We start from the raw sequence: 16,988 nt of genomic DNA on the forward strand, positions 1-16,988 counted from the left end.
AGCCTGGAGAAGAGGAGGCTGAGGGGAGACCTCATTGCTCTCTACAACTCCCTGAAAGGAGGTTGGAGTGAGGTGGGGCTTGGTCTCTTCTCCCTAGTAACAAGTGACTGAATGAGAGGAAATGGCTTGAAATTGTGCCAGGGCAGGTTTATGTTGGAGATGAGGAACAATTTCTTTGCTGCAAGAGTGGTCAGGCATTGGAACAGGCTGCCCAGGGAGGTGGTGGAGTCACCATCCCTGAGGGTGTTCAAGAAATGTGTGGCCATGGTGCTTTGGGACATGGTTTAATGGCCACAGTGGTGTTGGGTTGAAGGGTGGACTTGATGATCTCAGAGGTCTTTTTTAACCAGAACAATTCTATGATTCTGTGATTCTCAGTACTTCCAGCAGCTGTCCACAGGAGTAAGGACATTTGATGCCAGGAACAACAGCAGTTAAATTTGGGCATTCCAAAATGACAGCTCTAGGAAAGGGATCCAGAGACATTTTCATAGGGTATTGAACATGACCCAGAAGGGATGGATCAATAAGCATTACTTCATCAACATGCCTGAACTCTTCTTCCAAAAGGAAAATAAACAATCTATCAAACAGTAGAATCTCTCCAGCTTTACTCCAAGCAGAGACAAGAGAAACCTGCTCAGGTAAACTCCATCTCAGCATCAGCTGTATTTACAAAGAGTATGGCTTCAGTCCTTCATCCAATGTTTCCAGCTTAACAAAGGACCACAGCACGATACCAGCCCACTCCTTTTTAGTTTTTTAATTAGAGGTATGGCTATGCTTAAGAAACAGAGACACCAGGTAATAAAAAGCAGCAGCCACACCTTCAGTTTCAGGAAAGGTCTGGCACAAAACTACTCAGGGTTTACAAACTCATCTTACAGACACTTGCAAAGTCTGTTTTGTTTCCTTTTTGTATGGGGCCTACAACAAAGCTGGGGAGGGACTCCTTACAAGAGCTTGTAGCAATAGGACAAGGGGCAATGGCTTTAACCTGGAAGATGGGAGATTCAGACTGGAGGTTAGGAAGAAATTTTTTCCAGTGAGGGTGGTGAGACACTGGAACAGGCTGCTGAGGGAGACTGTGGATGCCCCTACCCTGGAGGTGTTCAAGGCCAGGCTGGAAGAGACATTGAGCAACCTGGGCTAGCGGGAGGTATCCCTGCTCAGGGCATGGGGTCTGGAATTAGATGATCTTTAAGGTCCCTTCCAACTCACACCATTCTGTGATTTATGACAAACCTGTTGTTGTGTGTTTTAGAGCATTGAACACAGGACTGGCAACTGAAGCTTTGTCAGGATCAAAATGGATCTTGCCAGCCAATTACTTTATGTCTCCAGGTGTTTGCAGGTGTACTTATTTACCAACCACAACATTGCACCATGCTTTCATCAGGGCTTTGCTGGGGACAGGGAGGGACAGGGCTCAGGTGGCTGTGTCACAGCCCTGTGACATCCATAGGTGGCAAGAAGAAAAACCAATCCACACAGGGCACCATGCATCATGTATGCATGCTCCTCAGTAAGCTAGAGCACAGCTCACTGGAACTGGCTTCCTCCATGTTACACACATGAAGAGGTCTTGTCAAACACCTTAGGCAAAACTGACTGACAGAAAACTAAGCCATCTTTACCTGTGGACTTACAGCCTTCATGAGTCAGAAGAACCTACTTCATCCTGTCAGGAACATCAAAACCTTCTAACAGGTAGGTGTACTTCAGACAGTCTTGCAGAGCCCTCTTAAAGAGAGTAACAGAAATCTGTATGCTGGGCAATCAACACTAGTGAAGGCTGGAGAACTTCCACCCTGCTTCCTCACTAGTCTCACCTAAAGCCAGATTATTTGTTGTCCTCTGTATTTTCTTGGAACAGGCAACGGCTCCACCTTAACATGAGAAGAAGCTTCCTTGTTGTGAGAGTGCCAGAGCCCTGGAGCAGGCTGCCGAGAGGCTGTGGAGTCTCCTCTGGAGAGAGTCCAAACCCACCTGGGCATTGTGATCCTGGGCAAGCTGCTGTGGCTGACTGTGCTTTAGCAGGGGGGTTGGACCTGATGATCTCCAGACATCCCTTCCAACCCCCACCATAGAATGGAAGGGACCTCCAAAGATCATCTAGTCCAACCCCCTCTTCAGTAAGCAGGGGCATCCTCAACTAGATCAGGCTGCCCAGAGCCCTGTCAAGCTTCACTTTGATTATCTCCAGGGATCTCCTCCATGCTATGAGGAGTAACTTTGCAGCAGTAACAAACTCCACAGAAGTCTTTGGCTGTAGCTGAACAGCACTACCCTTAATAGTCATTCAAACTGTGGGTGGGTAGCCAGCCATCATTTTGGAGATGAATCCTAGTTTAAGAAGACCTTGCCCTACCATTCCTTCTGCAGTAAAAAGCTTTGTTTTTAGAAGGAAAAATTCCAAATTGAGACAATCTACTTTAATGCCAGGCAAAACTTCCTGCATTACACAGAAAAAGGCAAAATAAAAAAGATGAATTTATCTACTATCTGTGAACAGCCACACAGAAAACAGGAAATGTGATATCACCACCCACAGCCACCATGACTGGACAAGCAGGCACTTTCCAGCTGGATCACTGAAGCACAAGAGGTGTTGGAGTGGGAGTGACCCTGAAGTGTTCATCTAGGTCCAGAGTGGCCTGGAACATTCTCCTTGCATGGTACTGAGTGGTGCAACATGCCAGAAGTTCTGGCTGTATTCTGGAACAGGCTAAGGATTGTCCAGGAAAACTGGACAACTACAGGAAGAAGAAGTATGAAGGAGGAAAATACAGTGCCTGGTTGGAGATGGGTGGTAGTGTGGAGACCACTTTCCAAACAGCTGATTCAGAGATTCATAGAATGGTTTGGATTGGAAGGGACCTTAAAGATCATCTCGTTGCTCAAGACCAGCTTGCTCAAGGCCTCATCCAACCTGGCCTTGAACAACTTCAGGAAGGAGACCTCCACAGCCTCCCTGGGCAGCCTGTTCCAGTGTCTCACCATCCTCACTGGAAAGATTTCTTCTTAATCTCCAGTCTAAATCTCCCCTCTTCCTGCTCAGTCATTGTCCCTCATCCTATCACTACAACCTGTTGGAAAAAGTCCCTCCCCGGCTTTCTTATAGGCCCCCTTCAGGTATTGGAAGGCCTCTTTAAGCCGATGAATGGAGAAAGACTGCTTCAGAGAGGACACAGCTCCTAGCCTAGCTGCTCATCAATCACCTACTAAACCCAGATCTATGAAATGAGGTTTCATTTCAAACTTACTGCTAACAAAGCAGGCTCTAAAGCAGGCCAGTTCAGAAAAGGCACAAATTATTGATGAGTATAGATACTCTGACTTCTGCAGAACACAACTCTACCATGAAATACTCCTAAAGGATACCTTCAAATACTAAAAAGAGATCATTCAGCCACAGCCACTCTCCCTTCTTCTCCATGTCCAAAACCAGCTGGAAAATGGAGTGGATTTTAGAAGCAGGTGGTTGTTTTTTTCAGGGGGAAGGGAGAAGGTTAAGTGTTATTTCTCTGAAATCCTGTTCACAGATGAACCTAAACTTCCACACAAAGTGGAATATTGATCTCTGCCTTTGTACACTGAGGTTTAGCACAACCTTTTACAGCAATTTTTTAACAACTTCCGAGAAAAATAACAAAAGAAGTGACATTTATCCTAAACTGATGGATACATCACTGCTTCATTATCCTCCTGTATTTTCTCTACTGCATGTTACATTAGGAAGGAGCAGAGCAGCCCCAGAAGATAACACACCAAGAGCAGAGCCTATGCATAGCAAATCCTGTCACAGTTTGCTGCAGAAACAACTCTCTAGCGTTGGGAGATTCCTCACAGGCAACTGCTCACCTTCACAGCAAGGAGTCAGCTCAGATTACTGCAACAGTGAGCAGCTCACAGTTACTCCACTTGAGTTACTACACTCAGGTTAGCCCCAGTAAGCACAAACTTGCAGCCAAAACTGGAGCTCAGAGCACTTTGATTGGCAGCAGATGAATTTTGCTAATTAATGCAAATTGTGCTAACTTGATACATGGCTTGTGGCTGAATTCTCATTTACAATATGCCAACAGTTTCACTCACAGATGTGTTTTACCCCAGCCTTCAGATCATCAATAGGTAAAATAGAATCATGGCCAGACATGTGGTTTGGATTAACCATGTTTTGCACAACTGGGGGCCGGGGGTGATGTAATCTGATATTTTAAAGTATCCCTACAATTCCCACAATGGCCAAGATCTTCCAGCTTTGCCCTCCTAATCTTCTAATGCCGCAAACTAGCACTGCTTCCATGCACCTTTTTCACCATTTTGGATGTTCTGTATGAAACAGATGAACTACAATGGTCTGTTCTACAGCCAGCCATTGAGAAGAACATGGTCAAAAGATATTAAGGGTAAATATCATAGAATCACAGTATGTTAGGAGTCGGAAAGCACCTCTAGAGATCACCCATAGTCCAACCCCACTGCCAAAGCAGGATCACCTAGGGCAGGTCACACAGGAATGCATCCAAGCGGGTTTGGAAAGTCTCCAGAGAAGGAGACTCCACAAACTCTCTGGGCACCCTCACAGTAAGGAAGTTCCTCCTCATGTTGAGGTGGAACTTCCTTGGTTCCAGCTTGTATCTGTTGTCTCTTGTCCTATTACTGAGCATGACCGAAAAGAGCCTGGCCCCTTCATCTTGACACCCACCCCTCAGATATTTATAGACACTGACAAAATCCCTTTTCAGGCTTCTACAGACTAAACAGCCCCAGACCTCTCAGCCTTTCTTCACAGGAGAGATGTTCAAGTCCCTGCATCATCCTGGTAGCCTCCATTGGGCTGTCTCCAGTAGATCCCCACCTGCCTTGAACTGGGGAGCCTAAAACTGGACACAGTATTCCAAGTGTGGCCTCACCAGGGCAGAGTAGAGGCAGGGAGAACCTCCCTAGCCCTGCTGGACACTTCTCTTGATGCACCCCAGGGTACCATTGGCCCTCTTGGCCACAAGGGCACATTGCTGTCCCATGGATAACTTGCAGTCCACTAGGATCCCAAGGTCCTTCTCCATGGATGAGTCTGAGACTTTGGGAAAAACATCAGAAATCTGTATTTATTAAACCACAGACAGGTAAAGGCCAGTCACATGGCTGTTCAAGACCAAAAGCCTTTCTAGAAACCAAAGAGCCTCTTCTGTGGGGAAAGGACATGCTTGGATATTCCTACTCTTCCCATCTCTACTACAGGGAGTTGGAAAGATTCCTCCCTGGTTTCTAAATATAGATCTCATGCTCAGATCCTGCATGATATGTTTATGAACAGGAGCAGCATGATTTCAGACTGGAACACCAAAACACACACAGAACGAGTCACAGTACTCCTCTGAGTCCTCCTTAAGGTCACCACCCGCAGGGACACAACCCAGGAATGTGAGTCAGTGAGCCTCAAGAACAATCGGAAGAGAAGCAGCCAGGGCTGCAACAAAGTGGCAGCTGTGATATTTATTAGGATGGGGTAAAACAGGGGAAGTCATTTCCAGTTTTTAAACCATAACATTGCACTTAGAAGGGATTTTACACTTCGGAGGGCTCTTACAACTAACAACTTGGATGTGCTTAATTGCAAAGGTATTAGAAAAGACCTTTAAAATCATTCAGTCCAACCATTCTCTAACTCCACCAAGGCTGAGGATAAACCATGTCCCTCAGCACCACATCTTTGTGCCTTTGAAAGACCTCCCAGAATGGGGGATTCAAACACTTCCTTCAGCAGCCTGTTCCAGGGTTGGAGAAGCCTTCCAGGAAAGAAGCCTCTCTTCTAATGTCCAACCTAAACCTTCCCTAGTGCAACTTGAGGCCACTTCTTCTATCCTTTCACTAGGCAGTAATTAGCAATGCTATTTTCCTGATCTTCCCTGAAGCAACTCAGAGGGGCTCCAAGCAAGGGGAAAGAACAAACACATAAAACTAACTGGTGAATTTTAGGAAGTCTGCATTAATTAAAAAGCCCTAGAAAACAAAAAACCCAAAATAATCCCCAACCCCCAAACTAGATTTGCAGGTCTAGCAAGTATTGCTGCATATCTCTGTAAACTACCACCTCCTTGTAACTCTATCACACTGGTAACTTAATAGTGCTATATAGTTATTAGCGTCAGAGGAGCGTCCCAGCTGGTCTGAGGACAGCCAGCCGCTGAAATAAGTGAAGAACCACCCTCAAGCCATCTGGTTCTGGGCTCCTCACTCTGGCCTGCCTTGCCAGGTGTGGGGAGCTTCAGCAGGGAGAATAACTTCTGCTGGTAAAGCTCTGAGTCCCAGTTTGGCACCCTGCAGGCCTCATTGTTACTCATTTCATAGATTCATAGAATGCTTTGGGTTGGAAGGGACCTTAAACACCATCTAGTTCCCAGCCCTCTGCCATGGGCAGGAACACCTCCCACCAGACCAGGCTGCTGAAGGCTTCATCCAACCTGGTGTTGAACACCTCCAGAGAGGGGACATCCACAAGCTCCCTGGGCAACTTGTTCAGTGTCTCACCACCCTTACAGTAAAGAATTTCTTCCTAATTTCCAGTCTAAATCTGCCCTCCTCAAGATTCAATCCATTCCCTCTCATCCTTGCAAAAGCCCTTGCAAAACGTCCCTCTCCAGCCTTCTTACAGGCCCCTTTCAGGTACTGGAAGGCCTCAGAGCCAGTGAAACTCCCCAGCAGAGCAGTTTACTAGCCCTTTGTAATCCCCCATCAACAGTTCAATCATTAACAGCATTAACAACCTGTGTTCCACACAACAAATCATTTATGACCCTCCCTTTTCGGCTGCCCTCCACTGGTTGTGGCTTTTCACCTTTTCTGCTTCTGGTGGTGTCTCAGCTCAGCTGAACTCTTTGTTCATTTATTCCTTCTGTTGGGGGGAGGGAAGAATCAGTTAGGAGATAAAAAAGCCTCCTTTTGTTCTGTTCAGATTGGTATTTTGTAAATTCAGTATGCAATCCCTTCCCTAGTTATTCTAGCCTTATAATCCAAAATGGTCAGAGCACAAATGCTCCTTCTCAAGATGCTCCCAAACCCCTACAGCAAAAAATTTAAGCTATCACTTACTTAAAAATAGAACCTAAGGTCTAAATTGGTGGATTGTATCATTGATCTGGGCTCTTTTATCTGTGCTAGAAAAGCTGCAGAATATATAAACCTAGTGGAAATCTCAGTGCAGAAAAATCACTCTTCTGGACTCCTTGTAGAACTTCTTCAAGGGCCCAATTCTACAGCCATTCTGCTTTACTACATTGTTCTAACTCTGAACTTATCAGTGGACAAGACACTGGGATACTTTTCTGTGTACTTTTGCTAAGTTTAATGTTCTGTTCTATTTCAATGGAGTTTTTTGGAAAAGAAGAATCAGGGTTCTGCAATCAAACTTGTCACGTCATCAGAGAAAGGTCTAAGTGTTTGCAATACCAGCACATAAAAAAGTAAACCGAAGGCTATGTGAGGGAAGAGCACACTCCCCTCATCACCGCAGTGGGCTTTCTGCTTCTAGATCTTCACACAGAGCAAAGATGTGAACCTCAGTCAGTGCTGCTCTCTCACCTGCAGTGTTACAGTGGGCACAGAAGAGGCCATGAAGATGGTCCAAGGGCTGTAGCACCTCTCCTATGAAGACAGGCTGAGAGACTTGGGGCTGTACAGCCTGGAGAAGAGAAGGCTGTGGGGACACCTTAGAGCAGCCCTCCACTATTTGGAGGGGGGCTAGTGGACAGCTGGAAAGGGACTTTGTACAAAGGCATGGAGTGACAGGATGAAGGGTAATGGCTTTGGACTGGAAGCAAGCTGGATTTAGATGAGACATTAGGAAGAAATTCTTCCCAGTGAAGATGGTGAGGCACTGGAACAGGTTTCTCAGAGAGGTTGTGGAGGCTCCAAGCCTGGAAGTGTTCAAAGCCAGGCTGGACAGGGCCTTGAGCAACCTGGTCTAGAAGAAGGTGTGCCTGCTCATACCAAGGGCCTTGAAACTAGATGATCTTTAGGGTCCCTTCCAACCCAACCCATTCTGTGAATCTACAAACTTTACCAATAATATGAATATTTGAGGTCTGTAGATCCACAGAGAGGCCAAAAGTTGGTTCTATGATCCTATCCCATGCTTGGGCAGCTGCACCTGTTTGAAACGTGCCTGCATGCTGCAGCATCTTCTGTCCACTTCAGACTAAGATAACTGCAGAGACACTTTTTGCAGTGCACAGCACAGCATGACACAGCAGCACTGCATCCACCAGCAGCCAAGGGGCAGGCCTGGACCTTGAAGTAGGAAGTGCACACCATTCTGTAACTGCCACCTTTGCAATCACAGCATGGACCCACCAGGAACCCTATGGTAGTCACCCAAGTGTGAAGTGGACAAATCTTCCCAAACAACACTGAAATACTGCTCTTCAAAATGGTGGTCTTCAGAAATAGGAGTATCATAGAATGACTTAGGTTGGAAGGGACCTTAGAGATCACCTACTGCAACCTTCCCACCATGGGCAGGGACACCTCTCAACTAGACTCAGCTGCTCAAGGGCTCATTCAACCTGGCCTGCAACACCCCCAGGGAGGAGGCAGCCACAGCCTCCCCAGGCAGCCTATTCCAGAGTCTCACCACCCTCGTACTGAAGAGCTTCTTCCCAAGATCCAGTCTAACCCTGCTCTCCCTCAGCTCAAAACCATTCCCCCTTGTCCTGTCTCTAAACACCCTCATGAAAAGGCCCTCTCCAGCCTTCCTATGGGATCCCTTCATGTATTATAAGGAAACATTAAGGTCCCTCTGGAATCTTCTCTGCACCAGCTCCCTCAGCCCTCAGGGCCGAGGTGCTCCAGCCCTTGAGTCATCTTTGTGGCCCTCCTCTGGTCTTGCTCCTACCGGTCTGTATCCTTCTTACGATGGGGACATGAGAACTCAGTACCACAGACTAAATAAATCAATGGTAGGTCTTCCCAGTTGTGTGCCAACCACAAGTGAAACCTCCTGAACAGATCTGAGCATGATGAAGCCAGGGCAGACCATCCTCTCCAAATTCAGCTATTGCTCATTTGTTCTATTTGTCACTCAATGGCATGTTGACTGTGATCTATCTAATGAGCACCTCCTTGGCTGTAGAAGAAATGACAAGCTCCCAAGACAGAGTGTGATTCCCAAACTACTGCAGTCTGGATAATGTTCACCTGCTTTCAGGCTTTGGAGTATTTCTTGTTTCACTGGCAGGATGGAGGACAAGTGGTGTACTCTCAGCAAAGTTCCACTATAAAAGTTCTCAGGTATTCATATCTGTGGGATTTCATCTCCTTTCAACTGCCTTGCATCAGAAGCCAGTTACAGAAGCTACAGAGCACTCCAGCTTGCCATCTCAACTCCCCTCTGAGAGGAGCCAGTACCTCCTACAAGTCAGAAGGGGTTGGTGGAAAGCTGTCCGCAGTTCTCTTCAAACCTCTGGCTGCAACCTGTAGAAACAGTTCAGATTCATAGACTGCATTGGGTTGGAAGGGACCCTCAATGGTCATCTTGTCCAACAGCCCTGCAGTCAGCAGGGACACCTCCAACTAGATCAGGCTGCTCAAGGCCATATCAAGTCTGATCTTGACTGTCTCCAGGGACAGGGCCTCGATCACATCTCTGTGCAACCTGTTCCAGTGTTTTACCATGCTCATTGTTCAGCCCAGAGCAGATGCAGCCCATCCTACAGCAGCACAGCTGAGGGTTGGCACTAGCCATCAAAAGACAGAAATGAAGAACATAACTGAATCTGCTGTACCTCAGCTTAAAAAAGGTGATGGCAAACAAGAGGCCTCCAGGAGGCCAAACAGGATCTTTCAACAGCATATTAATTCACAGGCTGGCTACAGCAGGTAGGACTTGAAGTTAGCAGCAATGAAGTGCAACTGCAAGACCCAGCTATACACATTTGGGTTGCAGACAGCACTGCCAAGGTGCTGGGCTCTGTGAGCAGGCTCCATGCGTGCCCATACTTGTGCAAGCCTCTGCAGAGGCATATTCTGCACACTATTACATGCTGATAGGGACCCTCATTATCAGAGAGGGTCGTCAGCAGCCAAGCACCTAGCCAGGCCAATCCCATGCACCTAAAATAACAAGCAGTTTTCTGCGAGAATGGCATCTGAGTAAAGGATTATGCTCAGGCTACGTGCAGGCCTAACACAAGTCTCAACTGGCAAGGACAGGCCTGATCTCACCCACTTGATGGCTTCAGCACTGCTTCCCCTTCAGCAGGCTCCACCTGCCCCACTCCTCAATAGGTACACACCCCGCTTTCTCCAGCCTACGTTCCAGAAGCATTACCGATCACAGCGTTGGGAGGACAGCTAAGAGAGTTTCTTTAGAAATGTTGATGTCCTCTTGACAAATTCACTGCTGGAGACAAAGTAAAATCCAGCTGAGAAATCTCAGTGGGGTGTGAAGCAGAACACCAATGCCACAGGTGGAGCGATACACAAGCTGAAATGCCCAACTCACCTGCCAGAGAGAACTGAGCTGATAGGTTAGGACAGGAACCCTTTGCCAAATGACCCTTACCTAATTCTATTAATACTGCCCTGTGCCCTCTCAAGAGAGGGGCTAATTCTCAGGGAAATGTACACAGATGTGGATAGCAGCATGAGGAGGAAAAGCACACCCCCAAACCAGACATGCCTGTGAAGCGCTGAAGTGCTCTGATTTATCTGTTGTCTTGCTATTGCTTCTCCTTAACAGTGAATTCCCTCAAAAAAAAAAAAAACCAAAACAACCAACAACAAAAAAAAAAAAAAAAAAACCCCACACAAAAAAACCCAAACAAAACAAACAAAAAAAAACCCACAAACAAAACAGCCAAAAGCCTATGAAAAGGACTATTTCAAGACATTTGCATTCATTTTTTAATCTGTGCTCAAAACTCTCTTTCTTGTACTGCAGCTCAAGGAGTGGAGAACAGGAAGACACCTAAGGCAAAACCAGTTTTGAAGCAGGCTAATCCCTTCCATTTCCCTCAAGTTGGTAGTTCAGTGCTCCCTTCACATCCTGTCCTTCTTCACCTACTGTTGGCTGAAGATAATCTCTTCCAGGCTTCTCAACTGCTGACACAGGAACCTCTGTGAGCACACTGAACTACTTCCTTTTCTCCTTGAAAAGATTTAATAACCTACAACTTCTGTGCCCTACTTGTAAGTTCCCTGTTTTCTCCTTTCTTGTATCGAATCTGCTAAAATAAAATTTTATGGAGTGTCAATTCAACAAAGGAAAAACTATAAACTTCATTCTGACAGCTCCCTTTCTCCAAAAATTTAATCAAAGAAGAAAGAAAAGGAAAAAAGCCTCCTTTGCCCTTGAAAAGATGAATTGAATAGCCTTAGGTATTCCATAGCTATATTTATGAAAAAGGGTTTGGACACTGAACACACAAGTCTCTGCAGAAATGGGGAGAGTGTTTTGCCCAAGTCATAAACTTCTTCCACTGCACAGAGAAAAATATGCTACACTCCACTACCTGGCATAAGCTCTCTCAGGGAGGTTCAGGTGCCATCCATCTCAAAAAGGAAGCAATGCCTATGAGATAATACCATCAAATGGAGCAGCCTCAACTCCTCCCTCCCCCCCCCATACATACATAACACACACTCTTCAGGTTTAGGTGAGCCATTTTCTTCTCTACAGAAATGCACTCTTCTACCCAGACACCACCTCAAGTGCTTTATACAAAAAACATGTTAATAGTTAATTAACATTTAACATTGAACATGTGTCCAGCTCCAGGGCTCCCAACACCAAGAGAGACATGGGCTTGCTGGAGCAGGCCACAAAGATGATCAAGGGGCTGGAGCACCTCTCCGATGAAGCCAGGCTGAAAGAAATGGGACTGTTGAGACTGGTGAACAGAAAGCTCCAAGGAGAGCTTCAACATCTGAAGGGGACCTACAGGAAGACTGGGGAAGGACTGTTTAGAGGGTCTGTGGTGATAGGATGAGGGGCAATGGATTGAAACTGGAGCAGGGAAGATTTAGGTTGAACATCAGGAGGAAGTTCTTCACAATCAGAGTGGTGAAACGCTGCAACATGTTGCCCAGGGATGAGGCTGAGGCCCCATCCCTGGAGACATTCAAGATCAGACTTGATGTGGCCCTGGGCAGCCTGATCTAGTTGGAGGTGTCCCTGCTGACTGCAGGGAGACTGGACAAGATGACCTTTGAGTCTCCTTTCTAATCCAACGCAATCTGTGAGTATTATAATGGTAGCACCAAATGACAGTACACAATACCAAAAATAAAATCATAAATTACTAGATGACAGAATGTCTGACTTACTTTTCTATGTAGAAAATATTTTCTATCTCAAAAATAAAATAAGTGTCATGGTAAAAGTCATGTCAAAGCAATGTAAAGCTCCCTGGTTAGAAATGAAGATGAAGCCAGCACTCAAACATTTAATATCTCCACCTATTTCCCATTTAATTATTCCTATAATATTGCTGAAATTTATTATTTTCCTCACTTATATCCAAAATAAGTTTGACTGCAAAATGTTGTAATTATAGTAGTGAGAAAAACATCTAACAAGAAGGGTGGTCAAAGATCAACCCAGTTGCTGAGCATGTATTTAGATTTCATGTAGAAAAGGCAGTTTCACTTTGTGAGACACCCCCTAACTGATCTGAAGTCAAATAGTCAATTGACCTGTGTATTACAAATGAAACCCCAAATCCTCTCAAATCTGCTTTTCTAACTTAGAGCAAATATTTATGAACACATTTTCTACCAAATGCTGAATCATGGGGAAAATGCTCAAGTAACTCATCGCTAGTTTGCAGATAATTTTATTTCAGCTGATCGAATAAATCCCTTTTTCTTGTTTTTTTTTTTTTTTTTTTTTTTTTTTTTTTTTGCAGAACTGTAGCAGAATATTTATTTAAAACAACTTTTTAGAGCTGCTGCAGTTTAGAGAAAAACATAAATTTAAGTATTTTCAGACTGGTTTGGGGTTTGTTTTTTGGTTTTGTTTTTGAAGTCTTGAACAGAAAAAGGAATGAAAAAACGAAGTTCATTTCCTTTAAGTGCAAAGATATTCCCTTGCAGCCAAGCTGTAGCCTCAACAATTCCAGTTTAAGCTACCCAATAGAAATTAAATTTAGAAATCAAGTTTTTCTCATTTATAAGAAGTCTCTTCTACTGTTCAGCCTAAATTACCACTTTTCCTTTTTTATTCTTTATTGGACTATGCAAAAAACCATCCCCTTGTATTAGATCCAAAATAATTTTCACAGAAGTCAATGAAAAAAAACCCAACAAACCCATAAATCCCTCATTATTCCTATTGTTTTATATTACAGTAATACCCAGACTCCAGCTCTGACTGACAAATACAGAGGCAAACACTGTCCAGAAGAGGCACATAAAATGATTAAGTCAGTCACTGAATTCAAAGGGATCAGAGGATAATTCTTAACATGGAGACTACTTAATGCTTATAAAGTCAACACATCTGGTTCCTACTTTTGCTCAGGTTCCTCAAAACTCTGTTGTTCCTATTTCTGTTGAGATCCTGAAGCACTCAAAACACACAGAAACGGATGTTATTGCAGAGATACTCCTTTCCTCACTAAGGTGTAGTGAATTTATTTACTGTGGCATAAGCTACACTTCAGACCATTATCTTTAACTGGAAAATGCTAAATCATGTTAAAGTTCCTGTTCAATGAAAAAAAAAAATCCCCTTTCTGACTGTATTCAGTGAAAGAATGTTTGACCTTCTATGTGCAAGTCCAGAAATATTTTTTTCTAAAGGAAAAAGTGGAAAAAAAAAAAACCCAAAAAAACAAAACCCAATTCTCCTGTTTTCAATTTTTCCTGTTTCTCTTAATTGCAACCCACGTGCTTCTGGTTTTGGGGAATAAATTCAGAGCCTGAAAACCCTGAAGAGAGGAGTTCAAGAAGTTAAATTCTCTACCAGAATGCATTTGTTGGAGTGTAAAGCTAACAAATGCTAACAATTTTGGCAACACTTCTGCATTTCTGAATCATTAGGTAGTCGAACTATTTTCTGATTTTGTTTGCCTGATGTTGGATTAGAATAATCCATAGAAATCAGTGGCTTCCCTTCACTAGGAAAACTGTGTTTACTGCTGGTCAGCTGATGGCAAAAGGTTGCGTTACCCAAAAAAAAAAAAAAAGGAAGGTTCAGATGTAAATAACAAAGAATCCTTGCATGTACAGCAGAGGATTAGAGTTGTTGACTCAAGAGAGGAGGAAGAAAGAATAGAGTCAAAGTAAACAAAATAATGGCAAGGCGGAGGAGGCACCCTTTGCTGAATACAAGGATGGGGTGCTTGTCTTAATGAAAACTTAAAACATCTAGGTCTTGGGCAAAAAGAGTTGTTTATGCCACAGGAATGGCAGAATTCTCCCATGATTTCCTCCAACATAGAGCTCTCAGCCACCAGATAGAACTGAAGTAGGACAAAGAAGACAAAGCTGAACTCAGGTCGTGTATTTAGTCGCCTAGAGACTTCAACTCCTGGAAACCTAAACATCTAGGCCAAAGTCCTCTGAGATATTTAAGCACTTCTTTTCTACTGATAGCAGTTATCATTTGGAAACATTGGGGTTTGGTGTCCAAATATGCCTGATGATCCAGACTGTAACAACTTTAAGCTCTTCCAAGTCTAGGCAGCCACAGTGGCAGCATTAGGAAATTATTCCCATGCCTGATGGTAGTTGGATGCCTAATTGCCTTTTCCAGATTATCCTGAGACTCTCTTCTATGTAAAGCCTGTGATGAAGCAGCACATTCTAATTGATGCTATGAAAATCTAAGCTGTGGGGCTTCACATTTGCATCTTTGAAGGCTACCACGGTTTTTTCCATAGCCACCACCTCCCCTTCTCATCTCATCTGTTTCCAGACCTCTTCCTCTTTGCCATGGCAAACACTTTATGCACAGCCACATGGCCCCTGTTCTCCAAACGCCTCCCAGTTTTTGTTATAGCCCTGACTATCTCCACACATACCGACCCCAGCCTTCAACTCTTCAACAGGCCACATCTGGAATACTGTGCCCAGTTCTGGGCTCCCTGGCTCGAGAAGGACAGGGACTTGCTGGAGATGGTACAGCAAAGGGCTACAAAGATGCTGAGGGGACTGGAACATCTCTCTGACAAGGAAAGGCTGAGAGAATTGGGGCTCTTTAGTCTGCAAAAGAGAAGACTGAGAGAGGATCTCATCGATGCTGACCAATATTTAAAGAGCAGGTGTCAGGAGGATAGGACCCAGTCTGCTTTCAGTGGTGCCCAGTGACAGAACAAGGGGTAACAGGCATAAACTTGAACAGAAGTTGAATCTAAACAAGAGGAGGAACTTCTTTAATTTAAGGGTGACGGAGCCCTGAAGCAGGCTGCCTAAAGAGATGGTGGAGCCTCCATCTCTGGAGACATTCAAAACCCACCTGGACATGTTCCTGTGTGAACCTGCCTTGGCAGGGCAGCTGGACTCAATCTCCAGAGGTCCCTTTCAACCCCTTCCACTCTGTGACTGCAAAACCTCCCCTTGGTCTCCACCACCTTCTCTTCCCACTGCTATTCACAGCCCCCTACTCCGCTTTGCTCCTGACCACCAACCCCTCTCCCCAAAGCCTGCTGCTTCCTAACGTCTCACTACTGGCTTCCTTCCTACGCCCACACCACAAGACTTTCAGTTACAATTCTCCTTTCTCTTACAGAGAGAAAAACACCACCTCCCCTTAAAATAAGTGTATCTAATGCTGAATACCACAGTGAATAGCAAGAAGACTTATCCACAGGCAGCACCTTGCAGCCTCAGGGAACCTGCCTCTCCAGTGAGGCAAGCTTCACCATACTTTGTTTGCACAAAAATAGAAGTATTTCTACCTAGTGGTGCATCTTCTGAAGTTCCACTTATATTTGTGGCATTCCAAACTCACTGCACTACTGACATGCAGAAAAACACTTCCAAGCCCAACAGCAAATATTCCATCTTTGACCAGCTAACAGTTAATAAGTTCTTGAGTATTTCTATTAGGGCAAAATCATAGAATCATACATTCAGTCAGGGTTGGAAGGGACCACAAGGATCATCCAGTTCCAACCCCCCTGCCATGGGCAGGGACACCTCACACTAGATCAGGCTGGCCAGAGCCTCATCCAGCCTGGCCGTAAACACCTCCAGGGACGGGGTCTCAACCACCTCCCTGGACAACCCATTCCAGGCTCTCACGGGGAAGAACTTCTTCCTCACATCCAGCCTGAATCTCCCCACTTCCAGCTTTATTCCATTCCCCCTAGTCCTATCACTACCTGAGATCCTAAAAAGTCCCTCCCCACCAGAAAAGTAAACAACAGGAGAGTCTATGAAAATCGAGGACAGAGCAATTAGGGATTACACTGGGCAGGATTAAGGCAGAGATTAAAAAGAAGTAGTAATTATTTGCAAAGTTTTGATAAACATACAGATTCATAAAACCTAATCCTAAAATACCACCTGTCCATGGAGACCTCTAGTACAGACACTGACCACATTCTTTCAGAACCTACCTTAGAACATCAAATAGAATCATTAAGGTTGGAAAAGACCTTTAAGATCATTAAGTCCAACCATAACCCAACTCACATGAGCACTAAACTATATCCTGAAGCACCACATCTACATCTTTCTTGAATACCTCCAGGCATGGTGACTCCACCACCTCCCTGGGCAGTCTGTTCCAATGCCTGACCACTCTTGCAGCAAAGAAATTGCTTCTAAGTTCCAACCTAAATCTCCCTTGGCACAGTTTCAGGCCATTTCCTTTCATTCCATTACATGATATTAAGGACTAGAGACCAACCCCCACCTGGGTCCAAAGTCCTTTCAGGGAATTGTAGAGAGAAATGAGGTCTCTCCTCAGCCTCCTCTTCTCCACACTAAACAACTCCAGCTCCCTCAGCCTCTCTTAGTATGCCATGTTCTCCAAA

This window comes from Indicator indicator, chromosome 5 (assembly GCF_027791375.1).
Source record: "Indicator indicator isolate 239-I01 chromosome 5, UM_Iind_1.1, whole genome shotgun sequence".
Lineage (NCBI taxonomy): Eukaryota > Metazoa > Chordata > Aves > Piciformes > Indicatoridae > Indicator > Indicator indicator.